Source organism: Oncorhynchus masou, chromosome 16, assembly GCF_036934945.1.
Source record: "Oncorhynchus masou masou isolate Uvic2021 chromosome 16, UVic_Omas_1.1, whole genome shotgun sequence".
Taxonomy (NCBI): Eukaryota; Metazoa; Chordata; class Actinopteri; order Salmoniformes; family Salmonidae; genus Oncorhynchus; species Oncorhynchus masou.
In genome coordinates, this window is record NC_088227.1 from 10,585,384 (window position 1) to 10,606,593 (window position 21,210).

The following is a 21,210-nucleotide window of genomic DNA, read 5'->3' on the forward strand; positions in this document are numbered from 1 at the left end:
AGGAAAGTGAGAAGGGGAACTATACAGGTATGGTCCTGTTAGACTTGCAGAAAGCTTTTGACACTGTGGACCATGATATTCTCCTGATGAAACTGAAATGCATGGGTCAAATCAAATTCAATTGGTCACATACACATGATCAGCAGATGTTAATGTGAGTGTAATGAAATTCTTTTAAGTAAATGTAATCTAACAAAATACACACATCTAAAGGGGTGGATGAGATTATGTATATATAAATATATGGATGAGCAATGGCTGAGCAGCATAGGCAAGGCCTTCCTGTGACATCGGGTGCTGTTGGTGTCATGGAGGGCAGGTAGTTTGCCCCCAGTGATGCGTTGTGCAGTCCGCACCACCCTCTGGAGAGCCTTGCTGTTGAGGGTGGTGCAGTTTTGTACCAGGCTGTGATACAGCCCGACAGGATGCTCTTGATTGTACATCTGTAAAAGTTAGTCAGGGTTTTGGATGACAAGCCAAATTTCTTCAGCCTCCTGAGGTTGAAGAGGCGCTGTTGTGTCTTCTTCACCACACTGTCTGTGTGGGTGGACCATTTTGGTTTGTAGTGTGTACACCGAGGAACTTAAAACTGTCCACCTTCTCCATTGCTGTCCCTTCGATGTGGATAGGGGGTGCTCCCACTGCTGTTTCCTGAAGTCCACGATCAACTCCTTTGTTTTGTTGATGTTGAGAGGTTGTTTTCCTGAAACCACACTCCGAGTGCCCTCACCAATGCAAACTGAAGTGGGTCTAGGGTGGCCGGTAACATGGAAGTGATACGATGTTTGACTAGTCTCTCAAAGCACTTCATGATGACAGAAGTGAGTGCTGCAGGGTGATAGTCATTCAGTTCAATTACCTTTAACTTATTTGGGTACAGGAACAATGGGGGCCATCTTGAAGCATGTGGGGACAGCAGACTAGTACATATGTCCGTAAACCCACCAGCCAGCTGGTCTGCGCATGCTCATCGCAAAAGTTTTCATGCATTTCTAGTGTCTGGACAGAGATCCATTGGTTAAGCAAGAGAATTAGAAACATCTATAACAAGGAGCTGTTAAAAAGGTTCCAACTTTCATTAAAATACAGTGATGACTGTCCCTACATGTACACATACATTAACAGATGGTGAGAGCTCATCATGACTGTACTCAATGCCCCCTCCCATCCCACCCACACCTTAAAATTAACCTGCCACCATCTATAAATCCAAAAATAAAAAAATGCTTTTAAAAATCCTTGCCATTTCATTTTTCACTACAAACAAATAATCTTAGGGCTGAATTTCCTCTACCGTGTGTGTAACGGATCGGACCAAGATGCAGCGTGGTAAGTGTCCATAATGTTTTTAATAAAGACAAATGAACACTCGAACAAAAACAATAAACAATAACGTGAAATCTACAAAAACCGAAACAGTACCGTGTGGCGACAAACACTCACACGGAAACAAACACCCACAAACCAACAGTGAAACCCAGGCTACCTAAGTATGATTCTCAATCAGAGACAACTAACGACACCTGCCTCTGATTGAGAACCATACTAGGCCGAAACAGAAACCAAACATAGAAAAACAAACAGACTGCCCACCCCAACTCACGCCCTGACCATACTAAATAAAGACAAAACAAAGTAAATATAGGTCAGAACGTGACATTGTGACTTGATTTCATCTTCTGATGTGTAATTAAAATAAGCACTGATTCTAATTATTAGGGACAGCAAGTGATTTGCATTATTATCAATTCTGATGCATGTTCGCGCACACACACAAGCACATGAACACACACACTCTGATTAGCATATTTTCATTCCTCTCAGCAAATTAATTATTTACACCTCTGCTATACATTGGAGTTATAGGACATATTCCTGGTTTTAACAGGATAATTTGTTTATCTTTTAAATATCACAAATATCATGGGTACCAAAATTGTCTTCTCACACTAGCCCATGGTCAGGTATTTTACAAACTGCAGGCACAGAGAGAAGTGTTCTTCCTCTAGGGTGGGTTTGCAAATGCCAGTATTTTTGGGGTTGGGGCGAGGTGGGGAAAGGGGGAGGCAGGGGATGGCCTGAGGGAGGTATGGATGCAGTGTGGTTGATGCAGGAAAAGGGGAGGGGTGAAGGGAGAGGGTGCATGGTTGAAGAGGAAAGGGTAAGGCACAAGATGGGAAGGGATGGATGCAGAATGGTTGAATCGGGGAAGGGTGGATGAGGAGGGGAAGAGGCAAGGGGTGGGGGGGTGGATGAGGAGAGGCAGTGAAAGGGGGAGAGGCAGGGTATGTGGAGAAGGACCAGCGAAGAGAAGGGCTGAGACTGGAGGACATGGAGAAGGTAGGCTTATACCTCATTAGTGCAGTAGGGGGGTGGGGAAGCGGTTGCCACCTGTGTTGTCTCATCAACACCATGGCAGGTGGGGGGTTGTATGAGTGGAGACAAAGAGCAGGGAGTATGGTGTTCTTATTCATTACCAGAGGTTTTCTCCATATCTGACTGCCACACATGAAACACATCCTCCTCCCAGCAGCTCACACAAAAAATGACACCATCATGCGTATGTTTAATAGCAATGTGCAGACTGGGAATGTGTCCAGAATGGCATCCTATTCCCTATATAGTGCACTACTTCTGACCAGAGCCCCATCAGCTGGGTAATCTAGATAAACCAAATATTTGTGTAAAACACAATAAGGCTGTCCACTACCATAAAAGTTTAAACGCATTAAAAGACACATTTGGGGTCACACTTGAAAAAAGTGTATCACTGTGCAGACGTGTCTTAGTAAAAAACTCTGTAAGAGGAAGAAGGAGAGGGAGTTGTCTGTGAGGTTGTTATGATGGTGATTTAATGTATTTTCTTCTGTCTCTGGTCTCCTCTCTCTCCTCTGCCTCTCTACTGTCTGACAATGAGTAGTGGCAGGAACATTACTCAAAATTAGGACTTTCACACTCCATTTAATTTGCATTGCCTGTCAACCTGAACCAGTTTTTTTCTACACCGAACAAAAAATGTATGTAAACCAAAATGATATAAGATATAGTGATTAACTTCGGGATCTATTCTCCAAAAGAGTGGAGTGAGCTGTGTGTCTATGTACTTTGTGTGTACTCATGCGTGTAGTTTGTAGTGTGTCAGCGACTGTGCATGTGAATGCGTCTGCATGCGTACCCTGATTATCTTGGTTGGAGCATCTGCAGACTGCACTGCTGGCTCACCCTTGATGTAAGCACCTCGGTTGGTGGCCAATGACATTAACCGTGGTTCTCAGTAATTCAGATTCTGGTTGGGAGCAGCATCATAATGTAATTGTCATATGGGGTTTGATTTCCAACATGACACAGATGGGATGGGCTTTAGAGGTGGAAAGATAGAGATGGGTAAAAGAGGAACAGAGAGTGAGTGTGAGAGTGTAAATAAGTATGAGAAAAAGTGAGAGAGAAATCAACAACTGCTCCAATCACTGCACTCTGACTGATTAACGCTACCTGTGAAGCTCTTAGCTGCCTATATATATATATATATATATATATAGGCTATTATTCACAGAGTACACCAAATATTAGGAACACCTTCCTAATATTGAGTTGCTTTTGCCCTCAGAACAGCCTCAATTCGTCAGGTTATGGAGATGTCAAAAGCGTTCCACAGGGATGCTGACCCATGTTGACGCCAATGCTTCCCACAGTTGTGTCAAGTTGGCTGGATGTCTTTTTGGTGGTGGACCATTCTTGATACACATGGGAAACTGTTGAGCATGAAAAACCCTGCATCATTGCAGTTCTTGACACAAACCGGTGTGCCTGGCACTTACTACATGTACCATATCCCATTCAAAGGCACTTAAATATTTTGTCTTGCCCATTCACCCTCTGAATGGCACACATACACAATCCATGTTTCAGTTGTCTCAATACTTAAAAATCTTTCTTTAACTTGTCTCCTCCTGTTCATCTACACTGATTGAAGTGGATTTAACAAGTGGCATCAATAAGGGATACGCTTTTACCTGGATTCACCTGATCAGTCTGTCATGGAAAGAGAACTTCTTAATGTTTTGTATACTCAGTGTACATGCACACTATTTTAGAGAAGAGAAAACACCTCCTTTATATTTTCCAGAGAGTCTTCTGAAACCTAGGATGTGTCCCAAATGGCCCCATATTCCCTTTATAGTGCACTACTTTTGACCAGGACCCTTAGAGGTGTAGGGTACCATTTAGGATGCAATCTTATTCTAAACTTTAAAATACATTTAGGTAAAGAAAGTTGTGTCATAACAGTGTGTGTGAGAAAAACTAATGAGCACCTCTGTTCTGTTCAGTTCCTTCCATCCAGGAAGAATTGTATTATTCTTCCAATTTCACAGTTCACTGTGCTCATGTCTGTCTACCCACCCACACCTCCATTAACATGCATGAAGCACAGCAACGGTGCAAGCTCCGGGAAAGGTCTCCCAAAGTCAGAGTTTACTTTTTGGCATTGCTAAGGGTGTGAAAACTGTCAGTGATCACCACAGTCTGTCTGACTTGGTGCTTTTTATAATAAATACAACTGTCTTTTGTCTCATTAGAAACCTTGATATTTCATTTAGGACTCACATCAAACCGGTATGGGAAGTTAGGATAGCGAAGCGTTTCACAATTCCAGTCTTTGAGTACCCACACCAGTACATATTTCTACTGTAGCCCCAGACAAACTCACCTGATTCAACTCTTTGAGGTCTTGATGATTAGTTGACAAGTTGAATCAGGTATGCTTGTCTGGGGCTAGATCAAAAATGTGTACTGTTGGGGACACTTGAGGACTGGAGTTGGCAAACACTGGGATAGAGTATGCAAGTCATTGTTTTTGAGTGACACAAAATGATTTTCATTCATAGCCTGTTTTCGTTTTCATACACCGACGCAAGTAAACAAACAATGTGAGTCCAATTGACCCAAAGTGAATGGTTTGAATATATTCATGCAAATTAGCATTTTAATTAACAGTCAGAATTTGGGCAACTTGGCATTAGTGTGATGTGATCTATTATTGTTTTTTCCAGGGAATACATTTTAAGTAAACAAATAGCATTACAACAAGGATAATTATTCCTTATTGGGAAATGCAAAAGAGCAGATCAATAATTTGGTTGAGATTCACATCATCACAACTTAATTGACCCATTTTCGATCTCCCAAATAATATTAGGTTTTATGTATGGGACCTCTACTTATCAATACTATTTAATTGAATCATGGTACTCACAGGGTTTATATGGCTTTTCAGAGTCAGGTAGCTGGACTACAAATGCTAATGAATAATCTAGACATGAACTATTTTTATGTCCTTGTTTCCTTAAATGTTATGTATATGATAACTTGTATTCTTATACAGGTAACTGCCAAAATAATGGAAACACTTAAGTAAATGAGGGATATAAAGTATATTAAAGACAGATGCTTCCACACAGGTGTGGATCCTGAGTTAATTAAGATAAAAATAACATCCCATCTTGCTAGAGCAATGTCAAAGTGGCATTGACTAAAAAACAGTAGAATATAACACAGTAAATACAGATGAAGTCAGAAGTTTACATACACTTAGGTTAGAGTCATTTAAAACTAATTTTACAACCACTCCACAATTTTCTTGTTAACAAACTATAGTTTTGGCAAGTCGGTTAGGACATCTACTTCGTGCATGACACGAGTAATTTGTCCAACAATTGTTTACAGACAGATTATTTCACTTATAATTCACTGTATCACAATTCCAGTGGGTCAGAAGTGTACATACACTAAGTTGACTGCTTTTAAACAGCTTGGAAAATTCCAGAAAATGATGTCATGGATTTAGAAGCTTCTGATAGGCTAATTGACATAATTTGAGTCAATTGGAGTTGTACCTGTGGATGTATTTCAATTCCGACCTTCAAACTCAATGCCTCTTTGCTTGACATCTTGGGAAAATGGAAGGAAATCAGCCAATACCTCAGAAAAACAATTGTAGACCTCCACAAGTCTGGTTCATCCTTGGGAGCAATTTCCAAAACACCTGAAGGTACCACGTTCATCTATTCAACAATAGTACGCAAGTATAAACACAATGGGACCATGCAGCCATCATAATGCTCAGGAAGGAGACTCTTTCTGTCTACTTAGAGAATAACGTACTTTGGTACGAAATGTGCAAATCAATCCGAGAAAAACAGCAAGGGACCTTGTGAAGATGCTGGAGGAAACAGGTACAAAAGTATCTATATCCACAGTAAAACGAGTCCAATATTGACATAACCTGAAAGGCCGCTCAGCAAGGAAGAAGCCACTGCTTCAAAACTGCCATAAAAAAAGCCAGACTACGATTTGCAACTGCACATGGGGACAAAGATTGTGCTTTTGGAGAAATGTTCTCTGATCTGATGAAACAAAAATAGAACTGTTTGGCCATAATGACCATCATTATGTTTTGGGATAAAATAGGGGGAGGCTTGCAACCCGAAGAACACCATCCCAACCGTGAAGCACGGGGGTGGCAGCATCATGTTGTGGGGGTGCTTTGCTGCAGGAGAGACTGGTGCACTTAACAAAATAGATGGCAACATAAAGTAGGAAAAAAATGTGGATATATTGAAGCAACATCTCAAGACATCGGTCAGGAAATTAAAGCTTGGTCACAAATGGGTCTTCCAAATGGACAATGACCCCAAGCATACTTCCAAAGTTGTGGCAAAATGGCATAAGGACAACAAAATCAAGGTATTGGAGTGGCCAGCACAAAGCCCTGACCTCAAACCTGTAAAAGATGTGTGGGCAGAACTGAAAAAGCATGTGTGAGCAAGGAGGCCTACAAACCTGACTCAGTTTACACAAGCTCTGTCAGGAGGAATGGGCCGAAATTCATCCAACTTATTGTGGGAAGCTTGTGGGAGACTACCCAAAACATTTGACCTAAGTTAAACAATGTAAAGGCAATGCTACCAAATACTAATTGAGTGAATGCACACTTCTGACCCACTGGGAATGTGATGAAATAAATAAAAGCCGAAATAAATAATTCTCTCTACTATTATTCTGACATTTCAAATTCTTAAAATAAAGTGGTGATCCTAACTGACCTAAGACAGGGAATTTTTACTAGGATTACATGTCAGAAATTGTGAAAAACTGAGTTTAAATATATTTGGCTAAGGTGTATGTAAACGTCTGACTTCAACTGTACATATGAGATGAGTAAAGAAGCATGTAAACATTATTAAAGTGATCTGTGATTCCAAGTCTATGTTGATATAGGGTGGTAGCCTCTAAGGTGCAGGGTTGCGTAACCGGGTGGAACCCGGCAGTGTTGGCTATTTAACAGTCTGATGGCCTTGAGATAGAAGCTGTTTTCCAGTCTCTCAGATTTGATGCACCTGTACTGACCTCTCCTTCTGGGATGAGCAGGCTGTGGCTCAGGTGGTTGATGTCCTTGATAATCTTTTTGGCCTTCCTGTGATGTCCTGGAGGGCAGGTAGTTTGCCCCCGGTGATGTGTTGGGCAGACCGCACCACCCTCTGGAGAGCCCTGCGGTGCAGTTTCCGTACCAGGTGGTGATACAGCCCGACAGGATGCTCTCAATAGTGCATCTGTAATAGTTTGTCAGGGTTTTAGGGGCCAAGCCAAATTTCTTCAGCCTCCTGAGTTTGAAGAGGCGCTGTTGCACTGTCTGTGTGGGTGGACCATTTCAGATCATCAGTACGCTGAGGAAATTGAGGATTTTCTCCTTCCCCACTGCAGTCCCGTCGATTTGGATAGGGGCTTGCTCTCTCCGCTGTTTCCTGAAGTCCACGATCAGCTCCTTTGTTTTGTTAACGTTGAGTGAGAGGTTATTTTCCTGCACCATTCTCCCAGAGGTCTCACCTCCTCCCTGTAGGCTGTCTTGTCATTGTTGGTAATCAGGCCTACTGCTGTTTTGTCATCTGCAAACTTGATGATTGAAATGGAGGCATGCTTGGCCACGCAGTCATGGTTGAACAGAGAGTACAGGAGGGGGCTGAGCACACATCTTTATGGGGCCCCAGTGTTGAGGATCAGCGAAGTGGAGGTGTTGTTCCCTACCCTCAACACCTGGGGGTGGCCCGTCAGGAAGTCCAGGACCCAGTTGCACAAGTCAGGGTTCAGACCCAGGGCCCTGAGCTTAATGATGAGCTTGGAGGGTACAATTGTGTTGAATGCTGAGCTATAGTCAATGAACAGCATTCTTACATAGGAATTTCTCTTGTCCAGTTGGGATAGGGCAGTGTGCAGTGCGATGGCGATTGCGTTGTCTGTGGATCTGTTGGGACGGTAAGCAAATTGAAGTGAGTCTAGGGTGTCAGGTAAGGTAGAGGTGATATAATCCTTAACGAGCATCTCAAAGCACTTCATGATGACAGAAGTGAGCGCTACAGGGCAATGGTCATTCAGTTCAGTTACCTTTGCTTTCTTGAGTACAGGAACAATGGTGGACATCCTGAAGAAAGTGGGGACAGCAGACTGGGATAGGGAGAGATTGAACATGTCCGTAAACACTCCAGCCAGCTGGTCTGCGCATGCTCTGTGCATGCTCATCACAAGAGGTTTTTATGCATTTCTTGTGTCTGTACAGCGATCCATTGGTTCAGCAAGAGAATTAGAAACATCTATCACAAGGAGCTGTTAAAAAGGCTCCTACTTTAAGCAACATACAGTGATGACCGTCCCCATTTGTGAACATACACATATATAAATGATGGCAATACATTTCTGTGTCAATTTATCGGTATTCTCAGTGGGTTATTTTTCATTTGTAGCTCCAATGTAAGAACATGCTGGCCTAGCTACCATCTGAAGCGGCCGGTAGCATCCAATTGACTGTCACATATGATATGATTAGCATGTGTGGGGAAATGGCCTTGGCATTTAGGAGCGTATCCCAAATGGCATTCTAGAGTGTACTACTTTTGACCAGGGCCCATATGGCACTGTTCAAAAGTACCGCACTACAAAGGGAATACAATGCCATTTTGGATGCATCCAGTCTGTGCATGAGAGAAATGGAAACATAATGAGGTAATTCAGACACAAATATATGCAGCTCTCTGTCATCACATATTTTCAGAATGGTCAATCAGAAGCATTTCATTTGTACCATGTTTTATTGATGAGATATTACCACAGATAAATGTTGTATGTCGTAAAACAAGGTTGCAGAATACAAAACATAAAAACTATGTTTTAAGTGAGAATAGGCATTGGTCGGAAGCCGAAAAAGAAAGGGAATTCACATGAGCACCACAATGTGTCACGCCCTGACCTTAGAGAGCTTTTTATTTCTCTATTTTGGTTTGGTCAGGGTTTGATTTGGGTGGGCATTCTATGTTCCTTTTTCTATGTTTTGGCCGGGTATGGTTCTCACTCAGGGACAGCTGTCTATCGTTGTCTCTGATTGGAAACCATACTTAGGTAGCTTTTCCCCACCTATGCTTGGTGGGTAGTTGTTTTCTGTTTAGTGTTTTGCACCTGACAGGACTGTTTCGGTTTCGTTTATTCACTTTGTCATTTTTGTTTCAGTGTTCTGTTTAATAAAAGTCATGAACACTTACCACGCTGCGCTTTGGTCCGATTCCTCCTTGTCTGATGAGGACACCAGTTACACAATGCCTATTCCACTCATGCCTTACCAAGGTTTTCCATCACACCGCTTTGACCTACTCCGGTAGCTGTGTTGCTATTGTAATTCAAACTATGTGTAGGCAGGTTGCGTAGGATTCAAACCTCAAACAGCCTATGACTAATTATATTTTCTGGGCATTGGATCACACACACACACAGAGACAGAGACAGAGAGAGCGACAGAGACAGAGACAGACAGAGAGAGAGAGAGAGAGAGAGAGAGAGAGAGAGAGAGAGAGAAAGAGAGAGAGGATCCCTTTAGGCAGGGGGCCTTGAATTAACTCAAATAATGTAGGCATTTCTTTGGATCAAACAGCATTCCTTCCCAATATTAAAACAAACATGTTACATAAGGAGGATTTGTTTATTCTTTATTTAGTAATAGTTGTTCATCAACCATTAAATGTGTTTGTTATTGAATCAAGAAGATTCATTTGATATTACGCAACACTTGTTATTGCAGGGAGTCAGCTGTAATGTTACATCCTCTAGAACATGTGTATTAACATCTTACCCTATGAGGTCCAGTGTATTGCTGGTTTTCTGTTCTACCTGATAATTAATTGCACACACCTGGTGTCCCAGGTCTAATTCAGTCCCTGATTAGCGACAAGGTCCATATTTGCAAATAGGGGTCTAGATCTCACTTTAACAACATGATAGGAATCTGAAAAATATGGTAATATACGTATGAACAGTATTCTCAATGTTGATTGAGCATTTTAATCAGATCTAGGGTTGTCATGTTTTGTGAGTCGGTTGAAGCCTGTGTTTTCACAATAACATCACATTATTACACATGAGCAGATACAATTTTTTAAGGAGCCTCTCTGTCGCTCTGTCTGGCAGAGCAGAGCAGAATTTGCATCCCAGTCCGGTACAGTGTGCCTCTGTGTGTCTAATAGGGGGTGATGTAAGCAAGCAGTACGGTCTATACAGATGATAGGGGGTTGACTCATCGGTTGGCAGCAACCTGGCAGGCATTCACACACACTGTGTCCCAAATGGCACTCTATTCCCTATATAGTGCACTACTTTTGATCAGAGCCCATAGGGTAGAATCCAAAGGGCTCTGGTCAAAAGTAGTGCACTATTTGGGGAATTTGGAACAGACATAGGCAGGGTACCAGGGTTTAATCCCATCAGTAAATAAACCTGATGAGATCTTCCAGGTTTGGTAATACTACTTCAAGTCAGACACACATACTACAGGTAAAGATTCATATTAATATTTTTGTGCAAACAAACTTCTCCATGGCATATTTTGTAAATATTATTTTCAGTCTCGAAGTCTATAAACTCTTGGGTATTCACTCCCACACATAATCAGATTTCCAGAATAGCTCATTTCGTATTCTCTTTGTTGCAGGATCGTTTTAATGGGATGTTGGGAAAATGTGTTAGTGATGATACATATGGGTTGCGGTCCAAAATGTCACCCTATTCCATACAATGTAATACATTTGACCATAGCCTATTGGGGTTTGACCAGAGCACTGTAGAGATTAGGTTACCACTTGGGATGCAACCCTGGTAGTGTGCTTCCCCATACCATGGCATGTTTAGAAATGGAGATAAGACTTCAGGAGAAATGTCAGAAAAGGTACCGGCTGCTACGAATCCCTACGAGGAGTGTTTGATAATAACGATGTTATAATTGAGTGGGTACAGGCATATACTTCAATAGACATCTGCATGATACACATACTAATTGCCTGAAATTGCATTGCTATGCATAGTGTGTTCTACCACCTCGTATTCAAATGAGGATCGGAGATACGGACTCTGCTACTGCACTCATACAATAAAAGTGGTTGGAAAAATGTCAACGATGAACAGCATTAACCCTTTGACAAAACACAGAATGTAATTACTTATATTGCAATTATTTGATTCAGGTCGTAAATGATTAGTGTCAACTATATTTTCAAAATACATTATCTATTGCAAGTATTGGATCTATTAGTGAGGATACAGTGTTTGCGAAATGAGGTAAAATTTAAAAAATATATATATATATCCGTCTCGAATAACCATGATAATGAGTGCCACTGTGCAGTCACTAATTTTCATGATCCTTCAAAACAGGGCACTCCCTAGTCCATAAGGGTAAGAAGACAAAGGGTTTGTTCTGCAGTACACCATAGGGCCCGTCCAAAATGGCACCTATTCCCTATATAGTGCACTACTTTTGATTAGGGCCCATATGATGCCATTTGAAACACAGTCTTAAAACACTTTACATCTTGTTTCAGTGGCTCAGCGTCCACCTATAAAATCCTACAGCATACATTGCCTTCAGAATGTATTCACATCCCTTGACTTTTTCCACACTTGATATGTATTACAGCCTGAATTTAAAATGCCCTCACCTCCTCCCTGTAGGCTGTCTCACCGTTTTTGGGAATCAAGCCTACCGCTATTGTGTCGTCTGCAAACTTGATGATTGAGTTGGAGGCGTGCATGGCCACGTGGGTGTACAGGGAGTTCAGGAAGGGGCTGAGAACACACCATTGTGGGGCCCCAGTGTTGAGGATCAGCGGAGATGTTATTTTCTTCCCTCACAACCAGGAAGTCCAGGACCCAGTTGCACAGGCCAGGGTCGAGATCCAGGGTCTCAAGCTTAATAATGAGTTTGGAGGGTACTATGTTGTTGAATGCTGAGCTGTAGTCAATGAACAGCGTTCTTACATAGGTATTCCTCTTGTCCAGATGGGATAGGGCAATGTGCAGTGTTACGGCAATTGCATCGTTTGTGGACCTATTGTAGAGATAAGCAAATTGAAGTGGGTCTAGGGTGACAGGTAGGGTGAAGGTGATATTATCCTTGACTAGTCTCTCAAAGCACTTCATGATGACAGAAGTGAGTGCTACAGGGCAATGTATTTTCAAGCATGGCGATGGCTGTTAGGTGTGCTTGTCATCAACAAGGGATTTGTTTTATTAAAAGATCTAAGCACAGGCAAAATCAGCGGACCACCTGCTTTCAAACAGACACTGGGAGACAAATTCCCCATTTAGCAGGAAAAAAACCTAAAACAAAAGGCCAAATATACACTGGAGTTGCTTACCAAGATGGCATGTATTGTTCCTGAGTGGCCTAGTTACAGTTTTGACTTAAATTGGCTTGAAAATCTACGGCAAGTCTTGAAAATGTCTGTCTAGCTATGATCAACAACCAACTTGACAGAGTTTGAAGAATTGTAAAATATTGTAAAATCCAGGTGTGCAAAGCTCTTAGAGACTTACCCAGAAAGACTCACAGCTGTAATTGATGCCGAAGGTGATTATAACATGCATTGGCTCTGGGGGTTGAATACTTATCTAAATCAAGATATATTTGTGTTTTATTTTTCATAAATGTTTTACAAATCTAGAATTTTTCTTCCACTTTGAAATTATAGATTGTTTGTTGTAGATTGTTGACAAAAATTACAATTAAATCCATTATAATCCTACTTTGCAACACAACAAAATGTGGAAAAAGTCAAGGGGTGTTCATATTTTCTGAAGGCACTGTATATGCTATACATCAGGCCCCCTGCAAATGAGATTGCCAGAGACAGCCTGAACCTCCATCCACTTCCTCCCTTGGAGCCATGGGAACATAAACCATCCTGATGACAATTTCTGAATAAAGAAAATAGATAGATTGTATTATCAATATAATGATTATTTATGAACTTGGTAGACACAGGCATAGCAGGGAGAAGAGAGATGAGGACAGGAGTCTTATCATGGTATGATAACCCATTTATGTGCTTTTCAACAGGGGTGATACATCACAGGGACCTGGCACGCACATTAGTTCTATTGCTGCTGTTGATCCTATTGGGAGATTAATGTTAAAGAAATATAACAATCTGCAGGAACTATAGATTCAACATTTAAAGTACTGTGTACATCGAATAACTTGTGTTTAATGCAGACACGACAGTAGGGCACTACTAGACAAAGCATTACTTCCTTTATGTCTTCACTCATTCCTTTATTATTCACCTGTCATTCTTTTATTTATGGGCTTCACTCAATGTGCTTGTTTAAAAAGGTGTCATCACTCCTGAGACAGTATGAGGCAATAACACACAAGCTTGAACTTCATGGAATATATATGGAAGTACAGTTGCTATAATACCTATAAATGTGCAAAATCAAGTCAATAATTGTAGGAGATAGATTTGGGAGAGGTGGAAAACATGAAAGCTTTGACTTAATGAAATACTAATGCATATACATTTACTAATGCATACATCCTTTACAAATAAACAACATTATATTTCTCTGCGTTTAAATGGGGCTCCTCAATATGAGACCAAACAGTTATATGTAGCAGTGCTGTTCAGTCCGGCTCCTATAGTGTGGACCATGGAGTTTCGACCTCAGAAAAAGTGAACCAATTACCCAGGAAACACCCACGGTGAGCGTGGCATCATCATCCCTGTTCCCCAGCCAGCTGGCCCTGGTGAAACAGATCACAGAGGTCAGAGGTCAGGGGCTGCTAAGTAATTTTGAGGATTGATTCTAAACAAAGTTTGCCATGTTTCTGTCGATATTATGGACTCTCTCTTGGAAAAAATTTGGAAAAATGTGGTTTCTTCGTTGATTTGCCTACAAATGACTGAATTTTCATTTTTTTTTGGTTTTAGCCAAACGTGATTTACAAAATTTGTATTTCTGGAGCGATTTCACCTAGCATAAATAATCTTTTTTGGAAAACTGAACATTTGCTATCTAACTGAGAGACTCACCTCATTGAAAACATCCGAAGTTCTTCAAAGGTAAATTATTTTATTTGAATGCTTTTCTTGTTTTTGTGAAAATGTTGCCTGCTGAATGCTAGGCTAATGCTATGCTAGCTATCAATACCTCTTACACAAATGCTTGTGTAGCAATGGTTGAAAAGCATATTTTGAAAATCTGAGATGACTGTGTTGTTAACAAAAGGCTAAGCTTGTGAGTGAATATATTTCTTTCATTTAATTTGCGATTTTCATGAATAGTTAACGTTGCGTTATTCTAATGAGCTTGAGGCTATGATTACGCTCCCGGAAACGGGATTGCTCGACGCTAGAGGGTAATGCAGCCTCTGTGTCAGATAAAAAAATAAAAAAAGTTTACGGAAACAGCAACCCATGCAATAATCTGAGACGGTACTCAGAACAGTAGCCAAATTAGCCTCTGTTGGAGTCAACAGAAACCAGAAAATACATGATAAATGTTTCCTTACCTTTGATGAACACCAGAATGCAGTCCTAGAAATCCCAGGTCCACAATAAATGCTTTATTTGTTCGAAAATGTCCGTTATTTATGTCCAATTAGCTACTTTGGTTAGCGCGTTTGGTAAACAATTCCAAAGTCACAAAGTGCGTCCACTATAATGTGACGAAATGTCCAAAAGTTCTGTAACAGTCAGTAGAAACATGTCAAACAATGTACTCAATCTTTAGAATGTTGTTTACATATCTTGAATAACATTCCAACCTGAGAATTAGAATGACTTCAGATGAGAGATGGAACGTAGGTCCTTCATCTGTGAAAGCATGGTCCACTCAAGGTTGTGGTGACTATTTCCTGTGTCAATCAACACCCCTTCACATTAGTGTCATCAGACAAAGTTCTACTGACTGCTGACATCTAGTGGAAGGCGTAGGAAGTGAAAACTCATCCATATCTCGCTGTAATTTCAATGAGAACTTGGATGAAAATCTGCCACCTCCAGAAAAAAAACAGGAAGTGGAATTTCTCAGGTTTATGCCTGGTATATGAGTTCTGTTATACTCACATACATAATTCAAACAGTTTTAGAAACTTTGTAGTGTTTTCTATCCAATACTAATAATAACATGCAAATATTAGCAACTATGACTGAGGAGCAGGCCGTTAGATATGGGCACCTTTCATCCAAGCTACTCAAAACTGCACCTGCAGCCATAAAAAGGACAACAATGTGAAGGTATTGGAGTGGCCATCACAAAGCCCTGACCTCAATCCCATAGAAAATGAGTGGGCAGAACTGAAAAAGTGTGTGCAAGCAAGGAGGCTTACAAACCTGACTCAGTTACTCCAGCTCTGTCAGGAGGCATGGATAGCAATGCTACCGAATAGTGTATGTACATTTCTGACCCACTGGGAATGTGATGAAATAAATAAAAGCTGAAAAAAAATTATTCTCTCTGCTATTATTCTGCCATTTCACATTCTTAAAATAAAGTTGGGATCCTAACTGACGTAAGACAGGGAATTTTTACTAGGATTAAATTTCAGAAATTGTGAAAAACTGAGTTTAAATATATTTGGCTAAGGTGTATGGAAACTTCTGATTTCAACTGTACATATGAGATGAGTAAAACAGCACGTAAACATTATTAAAGTGACTAGAGTTCCATTAAGTGATCAGTGATCCCAAGTCTATGTAGATAAGGCGGTAGCCTCTAAGGTGCAGGGTTGCGTTACCAGGTGGAAGCCGGCTAGTGATGTCTGATGGCCTTAAGATAGAAGCTGTTTTTCAGTCTCTCAGATTTGATGCACCTGTACTGACCTCGCCTTCTGGGATGAACAGGCCGTAGCTCGGGTGGTTGATGTCCTTGACCATCTTTTTGGCCTTCCTGTGACATCGGGTGCTGTAGATGTCCTAGAGGGCAAGTACTTTGCCCCCGGTGATGTGTTGGGCAGACCGCACCACCCTCTGGAAAGTCCTGCGGTGCAGTTGCCATACCAGGCGGTGATACAGCCCGGCAGGATGCTCTCAATTGTGCATCTGTAAAAGTTTGTGAGGGTTTTAGGGGCCAAGCCAAATTTTCAGCCTCCTGAGTTTGAAGAGGCACTGTTGCGCTGTCTGTGTGGGTGGGCCATTTAAATAATTCTCTCCGCTATTATCCTGACTCGGACTCTTCCCCTGCTCCGTGGATGTGACTCACTTTGAGCTCACAGAACAGGGCTGTGGGAAACTGAGCAAAAATGGACTCGAAATTGAGTCTCATAGTAAAAAACAGCACCTGAAGGACTCAGACCATGAGAAACCAGATTCTCTGGTCTGATGAAACCGAGATTGAAATCTTTGGCCTAAATGCCAAGCATCATATCTGGAGGAAACCAGGCACCACTCATCACCTGGCCAAAACTATCCCTACGGTGAAGCATGGTGGTGGCAGCATCATACTATGGGGATGTTTTTCCACTGCAGGGACTGGTATACTGGTCAGGATCGAGGGAAAGATGAAAAGAGCAATGTACAGAGGGATCCTTGATGAAAACCTGCTCCAGTGCTCAGGACCTCAGACTGGGGTGCAGGTTCACCTTCCAACAGGACAACAACCCTCAGCACACAGCCAAGACAATGCAGGAGTCTCTAAATGTTCTTGAGTGGCCCAGCTAGACCCCGGACTTGAAACCGATCAAACATCTCTGGAGAGACCTGAAAATTGCTGTGCAATTACGCACCCCATCCAACCTGAGTGCTTGAGAGGAGCTGCAGAGAAGAACGGGAGAAACTCCCCAAATACAGGTGTTTCAAGCTTGTAGCGTCATACCCAAGATGACACGAGGCTGTAATCGCTGCCAAAGGTGCTTCAACAAAGTACTGAGTAAAGGGTCTGTATACTTAAGTAAATGTGACATTTAAGTTTCTTTGTATATATATTTGTAAATAATTCTAAAAACCTATTTTTGCTTTGTCAATATTGGGTATTGGGTTGCAAAGGTTTTGTCTTTAATGCATTTTAGAATAAGGCTGTAACGTAACAAAATGTGGAAAAAAGTGCAGGGGTCTGAATACTTTCCAAATTCACTGTATTCTGCCTTCCATCACTGCACATGGGCAGTACAAAGGAGAGCTACAAAGTTAAATGTAATATTCTGTACTAGCTAGGGTGTAAAGGAGAAATGTGCTTTCATTTGGCAGCGGTGGCAGGGTAAATCGAGTAGAGAAATTGAGCTCTTGATGAGGCATGAACACTTAGGGCTCTCACTTCAGTCCAGGAATGATTTATTTTAATGGTCACCCAGGGACCCACTGTTACAATGTTTTGGAATGTGTTGGCGTATTAGAAAATGAAAGCTGATGTCAGGCTGATGTTCATTCTGTTGGTTCATTTAGGTGTGTGAGTCAAAGTAGTAGAGTACAATGAGAGAGTTGTGTCTCAAATGGCACATTATTCCCTATTTAGTGCACTACTTTTGATCATAGCCCTATAGGGCTCTTGTCAAAAGTAGTGCACTATATAGGGAATATGGTGCCATTTGGGACAGAGCCTCATCACTGAGAAAATGGCAGAACCTGAAGCGTGATTGATGTCACATCAATCTGGAAGCTGAGTAGCTAGAGGATTCACACACTCATCTCTGACTACAGCAGGATAGCTCACGTGTCTGTGTTTCCTAATTAGCACACTTCTTTTGACCAGGCTCTGGTCAACAATAGTGCACTATGACAGGTTAGGCCCCCTACCCCAAGGCAGTAATAATGAAAGACAGTTCTGCTTTAAAATAATGAAAATATATTGTCAACAACACAACAGGCACAATTTCACAGTTCTCAGAATAGCCTACTGTAACCTACCTCATGTGCAAGTGTAGCCTTGCTTGAAGATAACCAATGAAAACATAGCAATACAAACTAGCAGTCTTACAGCATTTACATCAGATATCCCAATAACAAACAAAAATAAACACCCGTTACTGTGTTCATGGAGTCTGTATGAGGGCTGGCAGGGACAAAAATAACAGAAGGAGCCTGCAACGTTGTCACGGTAATAGTCTTCTCCTTATGAATGGCTAATTAGGCCTAAATGTGCATTATTCATAGTGCCACATCTTATCCTTGCACTACTGTGTAATGTCACCAACTGAAAAGTCCACAACTTCAGATGTCCTCTTCTTTCAAGACATAAGTAAATCACTTCAACTCACATCTCTCCTCTGGTGTCAGTAACAATTCTTATCCATCACTCTGGCTGATAGCTAGCTCCATCGATTGAACTCACGTTAATAGTGAAGGCGAAAATGACAGTCATTCGGTGGTATGGGACAATCCTCTTCTAGAACTAGCACGTTATGTTTCTCCAACGATACTTACTTACTGAATTTGGGTCTTCTTTACTCGTTATCGTTTTCTCTTTCTCCTCCTTTTGCAACACATTTGCTTGCGCACTTCCTTGCTCCACCTTTACCCAGGACCTTTTCAGAGCCGGCCGTTACGTCATCTGGCACATAGTAGTCTTGGAAAGTCACGGTATAAAACATCAAAAGCCATATCCCTGGACTCCGCCATACATGCTTCAGATAATACTGATAGACATGCAATGGTGCTGTGCTATTCTGTTCTTTTTTGCATTGTTTGTAACTCATATTTTACATAATGATGCTGCTACCATCTCTTATGACCGAAAATAGCTTCTGGACATCAGAATAGCAATTTCTCACCTTGAACAGGACTATGTTGATTCTTTAATTAAACACAAAGGATATACTGCCAAGTAAGAATTCGCTGATGAGTAGGTAAATCACCAATACCCTCCGTATTATTAGCCAACGTGTAATCATTTGAAAACTAACTGGACGATCTACGGTTATGACAATACTACCAACAGTACATAATTTATAATATATATATATATTTTGTTTCACTAGACGTGGCTGAACAACGACACTGATAAAACAGAGCTGGCTGCCTTCTCCGTGCATCAGCAGGACAGAGCAGCTACGTCTGGTAAGACAAGGGGTGGGATGTGTGTTTATTGTCAATAACTGCTGTTGGCACGATGGCTACTATTAAAGAAGCCTCGAGGTATTGCTAACCTGAGGTACAATACCTCTTGATAAGCTGTAGATCACACTAAGAGAGTTCTCATCTATATTATTTGTAGCCGTCTATTTACCACCACAAAGCGATGCTGGCACTAAGGCCGCACTCAACCAGCTGTATAAGGCCATAAGCATACTAGAAAATGCTCATCCAGAAGTGATTACCCTAGTGGCCATGAATTTTAATACATGCAAACTTAAATCTGTTTTAGCTCATTTCTAGCAGTATGTCACATGGGCAACCAGAGTAAAAAATCTCAATACCACCTTTTACCCCACACACAGAGACGCGTACAAAGCTCTCCCTCGCACTCCATTTGGCAAATCTGACCATAATTATATCCTCCTGAATCCTGCTTACAAGCAACAATTAAAGCAGGAAGCACCAATGACTCAATAAAAAAGTGGTCAGAAAGCAGATGCTAAACTATGCTAGGAGTGTTATGCTAGCACAGACTGGAATATTTTCCGGGATTCTTACGATGAAATTGAAGAGTATACCACCTCAGTCATCGGCTTCATCAATAAGTACATCGATTAGATCGTCCCCACAGTGATTGTACCTACATAACCAAATCAGTAGCCATGGATTACAGGAAATATCCACACTGAGCTTTAAGTTTGCATGGATTAAAGTCCCTGGCCACTAGGTTCATCACTTCTGGATGAGCATTTTCTAGTATGCTTATACAGCTGGTTGAGTGCGGTCTTAGTGCCAGCATCGGGCTGCCACTTTCAAGGAGCGGGACTCTAACCCGGAAGCTTATGAGAAATCCGCTACGCCCTCCGACAAACCATCAAACGGGTAGAGCGTCAATACAGGAAAATTGTTGTCACTCCCATCTCGTTCCTCGCCCTCATCCACGCGACATTCTCCGCCTGAGTGGCTCTCTTGTGGGCGTGCTGGCAGGATATGACAGCACCTTCAGTTGTGCTTCAAGAATTCTGCATGGCAAATTTTCATGAAGGTCTGGTTATACACAGACAAATTGTTATATACTATGGAGGTTTCAAATCCAACCTCAGGTACCCTAATATGTAAATAATTGATCAAATTTAAGACGGAATATATAGTGTTCAATACCCGAGAAGAAGAACGAGGAGCCAAAAGACGAGTCCTTCCGAGGGATACTTCGAAAGAATACAAATACTTCTTAATTTTTCAGAAAAAAAGAATGAAACAATTTCTAAAGACTGCAGTTCATATGGCTACCACTAGATGTCAACAATCTGGGTCCTAATTCTTAAACTTTCCCATTGAAAAGTGTTGAAAAGTCCAATGATCTCAACAACAACAAAAAATCCTAGATGGATTGTCCTCTGGGTTTTGCCTGCCAAATCAGTTCTGTTATACTCACAGACATTATGTTAATAGTTTTAGAAACTTTAGAGTGTTTTCTATCCAATACTACCATGCATATGCATATCCTAGCCTGGGGGCCTGAGTAACAGGCAGTTTACTTTGGGCACCTCAGTCATCCAAGCTTCTGCCCCCTAGCCTTAAAAAGTTAATAAAGGTGTTGTGTGTGGCCATGCAGTCATGGGGGAACAGGGAGTGCAGAAGGGGACTAAGCACACACATTTAAGGTTCCCATGTGTTGAGAGTCAGCGTGGCGGAGGTGTTGTTGCCTACCCTCACCACCTGGAGTGGCCCATAAGGAAGTCCAGCATCCAGTTGTAAAGGACTGAACACCTGAACACCTCGTTCAGTCCCAGGGACCTTAGCTTAGTGATGAGCTTCGAGAGCACTA